This window comes from Citrus clementina, unplaced genomic scaffold (assembly GCF_000493195.1).
Source record: "Citrus clementina cultivar Clemenules unplaced genomic scaffold, Citrus_clementina_v1.0 scaffold_9, whole genome shotgun sequence".
NCBI classification, from domain to species: domain Eukaryota; kingdom Viridiplantae; phylum Streptophyta; class Magnoliopsida; order Sapindales; family Rutaceae; genus Citrus; species Citrus x clementina.
Genome location: NW_006261964.1, coordinates 18,976,892 through 18,993,710, shown reverse-complemented (window position 1 = coordinate 18,993,710; position 16,819 = coordinate 18,976,892).

Below are 16,819 nucleotides of genomic sequence, written 5' to 3'. Positions count from 1 at the left end.
TAGTGCCTATTCAGGATCACCTCTGGAATTTACGTCGTCGGTTTCCCGTCGATATACTCAAATGGGAACCAGAAAAACTTTTAAATAATTTTTTTTCGCGGGTTATATAACCCAAAACAGACTTTCTTTTAGTCTAAAACAGGGTACCAAACCAGATAAGAAATCATCATAAGTTTTCTGATGCACAGGATCCTTGCTAGAGGCAAGTGCAGAGCATACTTCCTTAAGTTTCAAAATGAACAAATTTAATTCTTTATTCTTTTTCTTTCTCTAGAGAGCTTCATTTGCAGAGAGAGGAGAGAGGTTTAGGGATTCATAGTGATAAAAACACACGAGAGTTTATTGTTTCAAACTTCTATATAACTTCTATATCTTACAAGCAAGGGGAGAATCCTTTATATAGGAGAATTCTCAGAGAAGATAGGACAGGACCCCTATCTTTTACAAAAGCAAAAGTAAAGATATGACAACATAGATCCTTGAGATCATGACTTCTCAAGTGATTATGACCTGTAGCACACCTTTTTAGAAAGCCAAGCCCACCGATCAAGACTTGGACAAATGGACAAAAGATAAAGCATGCTTACAAAGACTTTTACAATCGGCAAAAGCCAAAGGGTAAGGCAAGCCAAGACAAAACCATAAAGTAAAACATAATTATTACAACAAGACAAACTACTTTATTGAAAGCAACAAGACAAACAACTTTATGGAGAGCGGAGATTCATGTAATCGTCTTCGGATGAGCTTTCGGTTTCATCGGGGTCAGTGTCACGGTAGGATTTTGGGAAAAAGGTTTTGGAGAGCTTTGGATGCTTACAGTGGGGACCACGGCAAGGGGGATAAGGACAATCTCTTCGGCATCCTGGCCTAGGTGATGTTTGAGTGGCTTTGTCAACTTTGGAGGGTTTAGTGGCCGTGTCAGCTTTGGGAGGTTGGGATGAGGATCCTGGTTCATTCATGGATGGTTGTGGAAACTGTTGGAGATGTTGGCTGAGGGGAAGGAAATCTTCCCATGGGTCTTGGGAGTCTTGGTATAGAAAGTCAGTGTAGTCGGGTCGTTCTTCTTTAATGATGATACCTGTGGACTTAGGTTTAAATATGGCGGATGGAGTGGGGATCATGAGGAGGTCATGTTGTGGACCTAAGGAGGTGTGGAAGATGTCTTTAAGCGGCGGAGGTTGGTGGTTTAATTGGCAAAGGTAGTTGTGAAGGACATCTTGGATTTCATTGTCAATGACAGCTGGGTGAGGTGCAGTAAACCATTCATATACCTGGTCTTGAGTCCAAAAGAGATTTGTATTGGGATGTTGGAAGTATGGCATGTGGATAATAAATACTGATGTAAACAGTTGTGCTTCAGAGGCAGGCATACGTTCAAGATTGTAAATCTCTGACAATTGCTGTAGTTTCTTTCTCCACCATGGTATTGGGGAGAACCATTCAAGTAATGTCCAAGTAAGAGAGGTTTTTCTGGTTTTGAGAGTCTGGATAGCATATCAGGGATGAGGTTTTGGGATCCCTTTATATGCTTGACCGAAAAGTCATATTTGGAAAACCAATCTTTTAATCTGAGTAACATTTTTTCGGGAACAGTTTTACCTTTGAAATTGAGAATATTGGGGAAGGCTAAACTGTCTATACGGATGAGAAAATGGTGTCCAATCAGATGATACTCAAACTTTTTGATGCCATTCTTTACCGCTAAGATTTCTTTGAACATGCTATGGTAATGCTTCTGTGTGTCAGAAAATTGTCCACTAGCGTAAGCGATAAAGTGTTCTTTTTCATTGATTTCTTCAAGGAGGATGGCACCCCATGAGTCATCACTTGCGTCTGTTTGCAATATGCGCTTTCCATCAGTAATCAACTTTAAAGGAGGCGGATTTTGCGCAATCTGCTTGAGAGTAGTGACAGCATTTGTGTAGTCAGCATTTCATTCTGGGGGTTTCTTTTTCAATAAAGCCGAAAGGTGATGAGTGTAGTGATCCACATGTGGGATAAAGTCTCTGATGTAATTGATGATGCCGAGAAACTATTGAACTTGCTTTTTGGAAAGTTGCTGATCTGGAAAGTGAAGCAGTTCTTGGGCAATATGCTTTCCTGGTTGATAATGGCCATCTTTTATGATCATACCAAGGAATTCAATATTGTTGGTAGCAATGGTACTTTTCTTGGCCAATAACATAATTCCATGACTTTGGACAATATCATAGAATTGAGTTAACAGCTGACGATGTTCATCATGTGATCTTGAAAAAAGCAAAATATCATCAATGTAAATTAATGCATGATGCAGAATGGGTTGAAAGATGTTGACCATGGAGTTTTGGAAAATGGATGGGGCAGTTTTGAGGCCAAAGGGTAGGACTGTCCATTGGAAATGGGCATTTGGGATAGAAAAAGCAGTTTTGTAACGCTCAGAGGGTTCAATGCCTAATTGCTAGAAACCTGATTTTAAATCGATGTTCCGAGCAAAAAGCCTGATCGTTTTCCTTCCCTCTGTATAGAAATCCTGTTTCTCACAGGTCTTACCCTGTCTTCCTTAACCATCTGCGATGATGAGTTATGGTACATGTGGTGTCTCACAACCCTCTGTATGCCACAAAGCTGGTTTTTCCTGTTAAACCAGTCCTCACTCACATCACCACTCCTGAGTTCTCGTAAGATCCTCTCTGGACTCTCCTTGAATGGTATTCACCACTCACGTGGTGGCGAAAACAACTCAAAAATCTGTGTACTTTTCACGGATTAGACAAAATGCTAGAACAATAAGCCAACATGTTCACTACAGTCTTCATCGTTCATAGGCCTTACTTCCAGCACCCAAAAACAAGAGACTTCTGGACACAAGATATGGCCTATGAATGGAAAACTTATCTCCATCCTTATACCCTCATCCATGATACATCTATTACCTATGTTCTCAAGTCATACCTAATGGAACTCAACAATGTTCAGCCACCTGCCACAAACATCCACCACACCTCTGTTGGACCATCCCACACCTTGGAAATTGTCCCAAAGACACAAACTTGTACTCCAGGTTCCAGTTCAAGTCCTCAAGGAATCCTTGTCATGGAACAACGTCCTGATTACACTAACGTCTTATTCCAAGACACTCAGGATCCATGGGAAGATTTTCAGCCTCTTCTCCATACTGAACATTCCCATTACACTGTCACAGACCCAGATCCTCCTGCGAAGAAGCCTATCTGCAAGCTGAAGTTTATCTTGACCAATGACAGATCCGTCGTGCCAAATGCCAATATGAGAAAGAAATTGGCGATGTGTCTCTATCACACTATCCATCCACTCCATGATTGCAGACACGCATGGGAATCTTTTGTTTTTGCTTTTTTAAAAACTTTTCTTTAATAATTAGACAAGGGTCCTGTCTTGTCTAAAGTGTGTTTTATGCTTTTCCTTTTTAAGTTTGGCGTGGTGTGTTTTAATCATTATGCTTTTGTAAAAGATAAGGGACCCACCTTATCTCTCATTCCTCGAGATCTCTATATAAGGATCTCTCTATCTCTTTGTCAAGCAGGAGTTAATTTGAAATAAAATTCAGGTTTTCTTCACATCATGTTTCACTAAACCTTTTCTCTCTTCTAGGAATCAAAGAAATTATTTGGGTTAATAATGATACGCTCACCTCTAATTTTCTAAACTGAGTATGCTCTGCACTTGCCTTAAGCCTAAGGATCCTGTACATCTGAAAGGTCCTGCTCTATCCTCCAAAATTGATTTTTAAAATGAAATTGTTTTTTCGCAACGTTCACCCTCTTTAAAGGCCAAGAGTGCCGTGTTTTCGGGTGGTATCATGACAAACTATTTTCAAATATGATTTTCGGATTTGGTATTTGATGGATAAGTGTATATCGGATGGAAACCAGAACTTGCGGGCTATTGGCCCTAAGGACAGACTTTGTTCTGTTATAGATCTGGTGTAACAACGCCACGTACAATTACCGACTGCTATAGAACGGTTCATGGCTATGATGGGTATGGCCTGGATGGAAGTGATAAGGGTAGACTTATTTATAGATGGACGGGTGAGGAAGTTAGGGATTAGATTTTTATCACCTTTTATGTGCTGGACTGTGAAGTCATACTTGGCGAACCAAGCTTTTAAACTGAGCAATTGTGGAAGTAATTTGTTGATTGGACAGTTCAGCCTTCCCCAATATTCTCAATTTCAAAGGTAAAATTGTCCCAGAAAAGATGTTACTCCGATTAAAAGATTGGTTTTCCAAATATGATTTTTCGATTAAGAATATAAAGGGGTCCCAGAACCTCATCCCTGATATGCTATCCAAACTCTCAAAACCAGAACACTCTCTAACCTTGATTTCCACAACATACCAATTTCCGATCATCTCCATGGCCACATCACTTCCACCAGAAACTCTCACCAAGAAAGTTGTGGTCCATGGTTCACATTTGATGATCTTCCATCTCATAAATGGCACGAGCGACTTATTGCAATGTCTGCTTGGATTGACCTCCAAATGCTAAGGCCAGGAGCAACAACTCAATCAGTTCTTAGAGAATTTGCTACTCGTTTTACGGGTGCTCTAAGAGATTGGTTTGATTCTTTAGGCCAATACAGACAATTACAGTTTGTTCAATTACCAGAAGTCTCAAGTGCCCTTGCGGTTATTCATGATCAATTCCTTGGAGACCCCTCTGCAGTTTTTGAAGCTGCACGACGAGACTATCTCAACCTGAAATGCTGTTCACTCAATGCTAAGGATCTTGACTTTCATTACAAACGAATGTCCTTGTTGTTCTATAAGCTTAATGGCTTCAATGAGCCAACATTAAAGCATGTCTCTCTGGCTTCCCTTCCCGAAGAACTCCAACCCGATATACAACGGCAACTCACCGCCTCCAATCTCATCCTTGACAACATCTCTCTTGGCAAAATCTTCCAAATTGCCAAAACATGCCTTGACAAACTCTGCGAGCAGAAATAATTTTTCAAAGACCTGTTGAGAGATAATGAACCATTCAGGAGTGCCTGCAAAAAGCCCTATTTGCAGATCAAATGCAAAAAGAAAAAGGATTGTGATTGCGGTTCTAAGAAGAAAAGGCATTTTTGGAAATTCAAAAATCCAAAAATTTCATCCAAACCCTGTAGGTCCAGAAAGCCCTATCGATTCTTCAGAAAAAAATCATCTTCCTCCAGAGCATTCAAAAAAAAATCATTAAGTCGATGTTTCATCTGCAAGAAGAAAGGTCATTATGCTAAAGATTGTCCCAACAAACGAGAGAAATCCATCCAGTTAGTCGAACACCTTCAAGCCACTACAGATTACTCTCCCGCGACAGACAAACTGGAATTCTATTTTTCTGAGCAAGATGAACCCAATGATGAAACCGTGTTCGCATTACAAAATTCCTCTGAAGACTCCGATAGTGATGTGTCTCAAGCCATCTTCCACCAACAATTACTGTCCCTTGACACTACTGTTCCTATACCCTCCATCAAACTCCATATCTTGCCCTCAAAATTCCAAAGGCCCATTCCAGCAATTGGTCTCAAAGATACTGGCGCCCAACGCAGCATGTTAAATCCCAATATCCTTCCACCTAAATACTGGACAAAGTACGAAGAAAATTTCAGGGCCGTTAATGGCAAATTTTTCACTACCTCTTTGATTACCACCAAACCCATTGGTATTCAAATCTTCCTAAATTGTGTCATTTGGACCAAGGTTATCAGTTCAACCCTTCCTAATAAGGATATCTTGTTAGGATTTGACATACTTCGCCAAATCACACACCTCTAAATCATTCCCACTGGAATATGAGTCAAGTCCATGTTCAAACCATTCACAGACATTCTCAAACTCTACAATTTGTCTGACACTCCCCAGTCCTACCAGGATATTTCATCCCATCTTTTACGTTTCTGTCCAGAGTCCCATTATGAGTTCACCCATCCAACTCCATTATGGAAAAATCCGTCTTTCTTCATTAAGTTACCTTTCAAACTCAATGAAGACATTAACCCGACCAAAGCTACTCATCCAGGAATGAGTCCTTCTGACTTACTCCTAGCCCAAAAAGAATGTTCACAACTGTTAGCCCAAGGTCTAATCGAGCCCACAAGTTCTCAATGGGCTTGCCAAGCCTTTTATGTTGAAAATTATTCTGAACTTGTCCGAGGAAAGAAACGCTTAGTCATTGACTATCAGCCACTAAATATGTTTTTGCAAGTTGACAAATTTCCTTTACCCCGACGACAAAGCATGTTTACTTTTCTAAAAAATGCCCAGATCTTTTCCAAATTTGATTTAAAATCAGGTTTTTGGCAATTAGGCATTGAACCCTCGGAGCGTTACAAAACTGCCTTTTGTATCCCAAATGCCCATTATCAATGGACAGTCCTTCCCTTCAGCCTCAAAACTGCCCCATCCATTTTTCAAAAATCCATGGTCAAAATTTTTCACCCTATCCTGCATCATGCATTAATTTACATTGATGATATCTTGCTTTTTTCAGGATCACATGATGAACATCACCAGCTGTTAACTCAATTCTATGATATTGTTCAAAGTCATGGAATCATGCTGTCTGCTAAGAAAAGCACCATTGCCACGGATACCATTGAATTCCTTGGTATGATCATAAAGGACGACCATTATTAGTCAGGAAAGCACATTGCCCAAGAGTTGCTTGACTTTCCAGATCAGCAACTTTCCAAAGAGCAAGTCCAACAGTTTCTAGGCATTATCAATTACATCAGAGACTTCATCCCGCATATGGACCGCTATACTCACCACCTCTCGGCTTTTTTAAAAAAGAAGCCCCCATAATGGAATGCTAACCACACAACTGCTGTCACTACCCTCAAGCAAATTGCGCAAAATCTGCTTCCCTTAAAGTTAATTATTGATGGAAAGCGCATATTGCAGACAGATGCAAGTGATGAATCATGGGGTGCTATCCTCCTCGAAGAACTCAACAGCAAAGAATACTTTATCGCCTACGCTAGTGGACAATTTTCTGACACACAGAAGCATTACCATAGCGTATTCAAAGAAATCTTAGCGGTAAAGAATGGCATAAAAAAATTTGAGTATCATCTTATTGGACATCATTTTCTCATCCGATTGGACAGTTCAGCCTTCCCCAATATTCTCAATTTCAAAGGTAAAACTGTCCTAGAAAAGATGTTACTCCGATTAAAAGATTGGTTTTCCAAATATGATTTTTCGGTTAAGAATATAAAGGGGTCCCAGAACCTCATCCCTGATATGCTATCCAAACTCTCAAAACCAGAACACTCTCTAACCTTGATTTCCACAACATACCAATTTCCGATCATCTCCATGGCCACATCACTTCCACCAGAAGCTCTCACCAAGAAAACTTTTCCCCTTGACAAAACTTTATCTTCTGTCTCTGCTATCCAAGAGTTTGCAAGAAAAGATGTTTTCCGCTTCTTCATGAAAGCCTACCTTTTGGCAGACTCATTTCCCTTTTCCACCTTCCACCCAAAAAATCTGTTCCTTACAGGTTTAACCATCGCTCCGTCCAGCGAAATCACTGAAGATGAGTTATGGTACACCTGGTGCCTAACTGTTCTTTATGTAACCAAGCTAGTCCTACCAATCACTCCCACTTTGAACAATCTCCTTAATCCAGACAAAGCCACCTCTCTTACCTAGACATTACTTGAATGGTTCTCCCCAATACCATGGTGGAGAAAGAAGCTACAACAACTGTCAGAGATTTACAATCTTGAACGTATGCCTGCCTCTGAAGCACAATTGTTTATATCAGTATTTATCATTCACAGGCCATACTTCCAACATCTAGACACAAATCTCTTTTGGACTCAAGACCAGGTATATGAATGGTTTACTGCACCTCACCCAGCTGTCATTGACAATGAACTCCAATCCAACCTACACAACTACCTTTGTCAATTGAACCACCAAACTCCACCACACTAGGATATCTTTTACACCTCCTTAGGACCACAACATGACCTCATCATAATCCCCACTCCATCCGCCATATCCAAACCAAAGTCCACAGGAATCATCATCCAAGAAGAAAAACCAGACTACACTGACTTCCTTTACCAAGACTCCCAAGACCCATGGGAAGAATTCCTTCCTCTAAGCTAACATCTCCAACAGTTTCCACAACCAACCATGTATGAACTAGGATCATCACCCCAACCCTCCAAAGTTGACAAGGCCACTCAGATGCCAAGCCCCAAGTCCCAGTCATCACCCCCCAAGCCAGGATACCGAAGAGATTGCCCTTATCCACCTTGCCGTGGTCCCCACTGTAAGCATCCAAAGCTCTCCAAAACCTTTTTCCCAAAATACCACCGTGACAATGACCCATATGAAACAGAAAGCTCATCTGAAGACGACTACATGAATCTCCGCTCTCTATAAAGTAGTTTGTCTTGTTGTAATAATTATGTTCTACTTTATGGTTTTATCCTGTATAATTATGAAGGCCTGCTTTTACTTTAAGCTTTTGCTTTTGTCAAAGTCATGCTTTAATTATTAAAGCACACTTTGTCCTTTGTAATCATTAAAGTTGTCATGATGTGTCTTTTACTTTTGCTTTTGTAAAAGATAGGGATCATGTCCTATCTTCTCCGAGAATTCTCCTATATAAAGAATTCTCCCTTTGTTTGTAACATAAGAAGAAGAAGAAGTTTTTAAAAAAGAAATAAACTCTCGTGTGCTTCCATAAAACTATGAATTTCTAAACCTCTCCTCTCTCTCTGCAAATGAAGATCTAGAGAAAGAAAAGGAATAAAGAATTAAATTTGTTCATTTTGGAACCTTAAGGAAGTATGCTCTGCACTTGCCTTCCAGTAAGGATCCTGTGCATCAGAAAACTTATGATGGTTTCTTAAACAGTTTGGTACCCTGTTTTAAAGACTAAGGAAAGTCTGGTTTGGGTTATATGACCTTAAAAGAAACGTTGTTAAGTTTTGATACTCATCCTGGTATCAGAGTTGTGGCTAATCAGATGGAATTCAAATTTCTTGATTCCATACTTGACTGTTAAAATCTCCTTGTAAATGACATGATAATTCTTCTCTGCATCCTTGAACTGTCCACTTGCATGAGCGCAATAAGACTCTGTTTCTCCAAGTTTTCTAGAAGAATGGCACTCCAGTATTCATCACTGGCATATGTCTGGAGAATTCTTTGTCCAGCTATGGGAATCTTGAGTGGTGGTGGTGACTGAGAAATCTTTTTGAGTTTTCGGACAGCTATTGTCTGCTCAGGGCCCCATGGTGGGGGTTGTTTCTTTAGCATGCATGACAATTTGCTAGTGTGGACTGCAACTTTGGGAATAAAGTCTCTCAAATAATTCACAATTCCAAGGAACTGTTGAATTTGCTTTTTATTGAGATATGTGTCTGGAAACTTTGTCAATTCTTGTGTAATATGTGGTCCTGGATGGTAGTGGCCATCTTTTAACACCATGCCTAAAAAGTCAATAGATTCCTTTCCAATACTGCTTTTCTTTTCTGAAAGCATTATTCCATGTGATTGCATGATGTCAAAGAAATCTGAAAGCAATTTTTGGTGGGTCTGGTGATTGGTGGAAAACAACAAGATGTCATCGATATACACCAGAGCATGATGAAGTATAGGAGAAAATATTTTGACCATTGCTTTTTGGAACAGGGAAGGAGCAACTTTGAGACCAAAGGGCATTACTGTCATTGATAATGGGCATTAGGAATACAGAAGGTTGTTTTAGGATCAAATTTGGAAAAGATTTTTGCATCTTGAAGATGGACAAATAAGGACTGGATTTTTGGTAGAGGAAATTTTTTATCTCTAAGAAAAGCAGTTAGAGGCTGATAATTAATTACCAATCTCTTTTTTCCTCGAACTAACTCAAACATTTTTTCAACATAAAAGGCTTGACAAGCCCAATCTGAATTTGTGGGCTCAATGAGACCTTGCTGAAGCAATTGGTCACATTCTTGTTTGGCTAAAAGAAGGTCAGATGGTGGCATTCCTGGATGAGTTGCCTTTGTTGGATTGATATCTTCATTTAACTTGAAGGGAAGTTGAATGAATAACTTATCATTTTTCCAAAGAGGAAGAGGATGACTGAACTTAGAGTAGTTCTCAAGACAGAATTGAAGAAGTTTTTGAGTGATGGATGTATAAAGAGGGGCTGTATCTGAGAGAGTATACAAACGAAGAATATCTGTATAAGGCAAAAACATTTGTTTGAACTTGATGCCAGTTGGTGTGATGTGGAGATTTCTTACTAGATGCAGGATATCAAATCCTATGAGAAGACATCCTATGAGAAGATCTTTGTCTGGTAAATCTAAACTAATGATTTTTTACCATATGATGCAGTTTGGAAAAAATTGAATCCCAATGGGTTTTTTAGTAATCAGTGAGGTTTTAAAAATTTCACTATTGGCTGCTTTGAAGAGCTCAGTATGTTTTTCCTAACAAGAGGAAGGAAGAACTGTGGGATTGAGCATACTGCGTTGTGCACCAGTATCAAGAAAACCAATTACAGGAATAGGTTTATAAAACTTGGATGGAAGGACTAAAATTTTTACTGAAGGTGCAGTGGGTTTAGAATGGACATGGTTGAATCCTTGAATAGTAACAATAACAGAAATTTCATCTATCTCAGAATCATCTGTTGACTCTGTAAGGATGAATGCTATATGATCATCATATTCTGTCTGTTCAGAGAAATTGGACTCAACATCTTCATGATTAGAAAGCAATGAAGATTTTTGCAAATGTTGGATGAGGCGAACAACTTTGGCTGACTTGGTTGGACAATTTCTGGCAAAATGACCGCGTTTCCTGCAAATGAAACAACGGTTATGTTTTTTCTTCCTGAACTGGGATGGATCTTTCTTCTTGAGGTACTTGTAAGGTTTTTTTGCCTTTCTTGGAAGATCTGTGAGGGTGCTTTTGGAAATGACCTTTCTTTTTGGTTGGACAAGTGCATTTTTTATCATCTTTGCACTGGATTTTGAGGTATGGCTTTTTGCAGGCTGAGGCAAAGGTTGTTTTTTTTCACACAATCTGTCAAGACAAAACATAGTCAACTGGAAAAATTTTCCAAGAGCAATGTTGGCTATGTCCAGATTAAAGGCTGTAAGCTATCTCTGGAGTTCTGGCTGAAGTTCTGAAGGAAGTGAAGCAATGAAAACATGCTTTAAAGTTGGATCATTAAAGCCATTTAACTTGTGGTAAAGCATGCTCATTCTTTTGTAATGCATCTCCAAATGGTTGAGAGAACAACATTTCATTTGATGAAATTCTTTTCTGGAGGCTTCATTTGCTGCAACTGGTTCTCCAATGAACTGTCCATAAATGACTGTAAGGGTTGTTGCGACTGTGGTTTGAATCAATTGAAGTTGTCTATATTCTCCCAGACTTTCGAACCAATCTCGCAATGAACCAGTGAATCTCGAACAGAATTCTCAGAGAACTATTTGAGATTGTGCATTTGGTCGTGTCATTTGTACATTGACCTAAGCAGCAAATTCTTGGTGTTTGGCTGGCCATTTGTGGTGAGGAATGTCATCAAAAGTGAACCATTGTGTCGAAGATGGTTTAGAGGAAGTTTCAGGTGCTGGTGGGTTTGGAGGAGTTGGTTCAGTTTGTGAACTGCCTTGGTCTGCATTTTCATCATCAGATTCATCCACAACTGCGGATGGTTGAACCATGAGTAAGCCAGAGATATCTGCATATTGAGACTCTGGGTCTGAGGAAGATTGCTCCTGAGAACTAGTACTATAATCAGAGGATGAGTCTGAATCTGGATCACTGCCTTGTAACCCAACACTTTGGTAAAAGTATTGGTGTACAGGAGCTTTGTCTTTCCTTGGTTCAAGAGTTGCCTTTAGAGAGTCTTCAGGTATTGGAGAGGTTTCTTTTGGTTTTGGTTCTGAAATTTTGACTTTTGTGGCTGGTTTTTTGGATGTTGAAGGTGTTGTGGGAAGTTCTAAATTTTTATAAAGAAGATGAGAAAGACCAAAGAACTTGTTGTAGTCCATTGGTGGTTTGGAAGGATTATAGAAGGGCTGATATGTATCAAATAAAGGGGCAGGAATTGGTAAAGATTGAGTTTTGGTGAAAATGGATGGTTGTTCTTTGTCTGCGTCAATTCTGGCTAGCTCAGCTTTTATCTTTCTAATCTCTGCTTCTTTTTGGTTAAATTCTGGACCCCATATACGATCGTTGATCATTGTTATGAGATTAATATCTAATTCAAAGATTTTGTTCTGCAAATTCAGATAGATTTATTCTAACTGAGCATTGAGTGAATCCACCTTGGTTTCAGTCTTGGTCACATGGGTTGCAACTTTGTCGATTTTTCTCCCAAGATTATGAAGTGCTTGGTTTTGAGCATTGGCATTCTAATTTTGCCAATTTAAGACTGCTTCATATTGCTTTGGGGCTTCTGGTTGACTAGAAAATGTGATGGGTGACTGCACAAAAGGCTGAGAAACAACTTTAGTCTGTGAATCTATTTGTTTTTCAAGTGGGGGAAATGATTCTTGGTAGGACTGACTAGAGGAGGAAAACATCAGGCATGACCTAAGCTTTGGTGGTGAAGGAACAATTTTCGGTGAGATAGTCTTTTTATAGATCGGTAAAGGCTGACTTGAATTTCGATCATCTGGTGTTTCTGGAGAGTATGATCTGCAAGGAGTTTTTGGATTAGAAGGTTTCTTTTTTCTCCTTCGTCTTCTCCTCATGATTTCAAAGTCTTCATCATCATCCTATGGATCTTCTAAGCAAGGTCAATCAGGGGTACACATATGGGCTTCTGGAACATCCCATTAAGAAGTGTTAAAGGATGTCATCCAAATGTAAACCCATGAGAAGAAGATGGTTTGGAAAACCTTCTCATAAACCGGAGGGAGCCGGTTCTGTTTGTGAGTCTTGGACATTATCATTATCATCAGAAGATTCTTCGGCAATATGAGTGTCTACAACAAGAGTAGAGGTACTAGGATCTTCTTTTTTTGTGGCCATGAGAAGACCAGAAATATTCGCATATTGAGACTCTGAGTTTGAAGAAGTTTGTTCAGAGGAACTGCGTATCGCTGTGGAGGGTAAACTTTCTTCTGAGGTTGAATCGGAGTCATTATTTTGAGAGTCAATCTGTTGATAATGGTATTGGTAAGCTGGAACTTTGTCTTTCTTCGGAGGTTCAGGGGTTGCTTTAGGAGAGTCTTCTGGAACTTGAAGATCTTCCTTGGGTGGAGGTTTTGAGATCTTGACTTTTGATTTGGATATTTTTGGTGAAGTAGTTTTTGGTGGTGGAACGGAGGGAATATTATGGAGATGGGAGAGACCAAAGAACTGATCATAAGTTGACTGTTTAGGAGGACTATAAAACGGCTGGTATGATGTGAATAGTGGTGCTGGGATATGTATAGACTGTGTTTTGGTGAAAAGGGAAGGTTGTGCTTTGTCAGCATCAATTCTGGCCAATTCTACCTTCAACTGTCTGATCTCTGCTTCTTTCTTATTGAATTCGGGACCCCAAATACAATTGTTGATCATCGTTCTAAGATCAATATCCAAGATCAATATCCAATTCAGAGATTATGTTCTGCAGATTTGAATAAATATGTTCAAGCCGGGAAGTGATTGTGTCCACCTTTGTTTCTGTTTGTGACACCTGTGATGCCACTTTGACAATCTTCTTACCAAGATGGTGGAGAGCTTGATTCTAAGCACTGGCATTTTGGGTTTGCCAGTTGAGTACTGCCTCATACTGCTTTGGTGCTTCTGGTGCTCCAGAGGTTGTGATTGGTGATTGGACATAGGGTTGAGAAACAACTTTGGTTTGAGGGTCTGTGTGTCTTTCGAGTGGAGGAAAGGATTCTTGGTATGATTGGCTAGAAGATGAGAACATCAAGCATGACTTGATTTTTGGTTGAGGAGGAACATGCTTAAGTGAGGATTCTCGTTGGAGTTGCCTGAGTGCTTTCTTGTAGATGGGTAATGGTTGATCTGATTCTGGATCATCTGGTGGTCCTGAAAAATAGGGTCTACACGGGGTTTTAGGAGTAGAAGGCTTTTTCTTTCTCCTTCGCCTTCGTCTCACGATTTCAAAAATCCTTTGTGGAAAAATCCACATATGGGCTTCTGGAACATCCCATAGGAAATGACTGTTGACTTTGTCAAGGTATACTGGATACCCTTCTGAGGAAAATCCATAGATCGGAAGATTGGGCTCTTGTCCAGTAGAAACTGCTGTAATCATAGCAGTATATGAGAGCCATGGAGGATCTGGATTTGGCTTGTCTGGAGTCTGAAAGACAACTTGACTTGTCCATCTGTTCTTCTTTCGAAGACAGCTTGAGAAGTCTGGACAGGTTTTGAATTATGATGGAATTGTTCATAGTTGGTAAGCCATTCTAAACCCATGAGTTGGAGCAATTCTTGTTTTTGAATTTGTTTAGGGATCTGGATGATGGTTGGAATTGTATCTGTGTCTGTAAGAATCATCAGTGCATCACTGGTTGTTTGTGCAGTTGGGAGATCTAGCGCATGATTTTGCAATCGATACACTATCTGGTGATAGAGAGTGTCTATTTTGGAAGTGGATATTTGTTCTGCTCCTTGGAGCTGGATTTGGACTTTCAGTGTTGTGGGATGATTGGGATCTTCTAGGGACATGTTGAAATAGATAAAAAGTGGCCCAAAATAGATAGAAGTGCTATACAACCAAACGTAGGAAAGAATTTGAATTCAAAGTTGGTGATAGAGTTTCATACAGATATATCCTTGGAAAGGGGTACTTCATTTTGGGAAGCGCGAGAAGCATAGCCCACGCTACATTGGCCTATATGAGATTATAAAGTTCATTGGTTCGTTGGCTTATCAATTAGCTCTACCACTAGAGTTATCAAGAATCCACAATGTGTTTCATGTCTCAATGCTCTAAAAGTACATGTACGTACAAAGCGACCAATTCAGTTGAAGGAAGATTTGACTTATGAAAACACAGTGTTGTGGAGGAATCACATAAAGGAAGATGCTACTTGGGAACATGAAGACTAATTTACAAAAAAAAAAAAAACCAAGCTCACTGTTAGCTTTATATATATTAAGCTTATAACAAAAAAAGGAAAAAGAGGCATTTTTCACTTGGAAGCTCACGAGTAAAGGAAGAAAGAATTGAAGGGAAAAGCTTAGGACTTGAGTTCATCAAAAATTGAGTTTGGGACTTCGAAATCTTGATTTGGGGAGCTATTCTAGAGTGTTTCTATCTCTAAATTCATTTGAAAACATCCATTTGAGAGGAATTTAAGTGTAGAAAGTGTGAAGAGAGGATTTGAGTGAGAGGGAAGTGATTCAAGCTTTCAACTTGGTTTTCTCACCAAAGGGAGTATGATTTCTATAATTTTATCTTTATTTGAAGTTGGATTTGCATGAGAAATGGAGTTAATTTAAAGATTTGTATACTTTAATTATAGTTTGAGTTTCCAACAAATGGTTAAAGTTGGTCCCAAGCTCATATCTGTAATTGGTGGATTATTTTAGGTGCACAAGGGCACCAACAAGGCATTATAGACCCGAAAACTCGTACTCCTTATTGTTTCCTCAATACAGTATGTAAATAGCTTCTAGTTATATATTATGTTTAGATAGGTATGGTTAATTCTAAGATTATTGAGGTGGAGTATGGGATTTTGAGTATACAGTGTAATTTATGGTTTTGAGGGTATGATGGTAATTTTTAACTTACAAGTATGGATTTGAGAGTTGTTTGTTGTGGTATAAATATTCTATTTCACATGTTCAGAAAGTAATTATGTCATTTCCTTGATTGAGGAGGAGCCACGAACGTGAATCAACCACAAACGTCAATGATAGCCGAGCTTTAGCATCGTCGTAGTGAGGAGAATGTACTAAACTTATCTTTTGTAATTTTATTTGGATTTTAATTTTAGTAAAGTATGTTTACAAAGTAAGGGTTTGATGCTCCAATTTAAGTTTTTCTAGAAATAAATTTTATCTAGATATTGATATGTTTATTAAAGGTGTATGATGATTGGTTTTCCTTATATATTTTGAGTTAAATGCATGAGAGTATTTTAATGAAAAGGAATGAAGATTTAAAGTGTGTTTGAAATATTTATGTATATATTTTTATTAAAGTTTGTTTTCAAATCATTAGGCAGTACCCTTCCCCTCCGGATATAGAGATGAGTGTAGAGATTTAGTTACAGAGATGCAATTGACATAAAGGCCTTTTGGAGTTGGTTGAGCTCATACAAGGCTTTGGCCTGTGTGCTTGGGCACTTTTGTCCTTTGGGGGCTATTTTATGCATGCAGTAGGATTAAATATGATGAAATATATGAGAGGGCACATTATTAGTCTACCCGTTGTAGCTCCAGGCAAGATAGTATACTTTCAATACATCATTGCAATGCCTGTATGACAAGATTACTCCCTTGAGTATTTGTTTAATGAAAATTTTAGAATCATTTATTTATATTATCATTGATATAATTTCCATGAGTTTTACGTCATGTATTCCTTTTTAATGTAGTTACTCAATTTTAAGTTTAAACAATTTACTTATGTTCTTACATATAGCTTGATGAAAATGTATATTGTAATGATATAATTATTTTAAAATAAGTTTATTTTTCAAATCCTATTATCCATTCACTAATTTTTATACTCACCCTATTTTACTATATTCTCCCCCCTCTCCGCCCCCCTCCCCCCAACAGGAGGTTTTAGGTACACTAATCAACCTAGCAACTGTAGATATTTTGAGTTTTGGCCATGTGGATGGTGC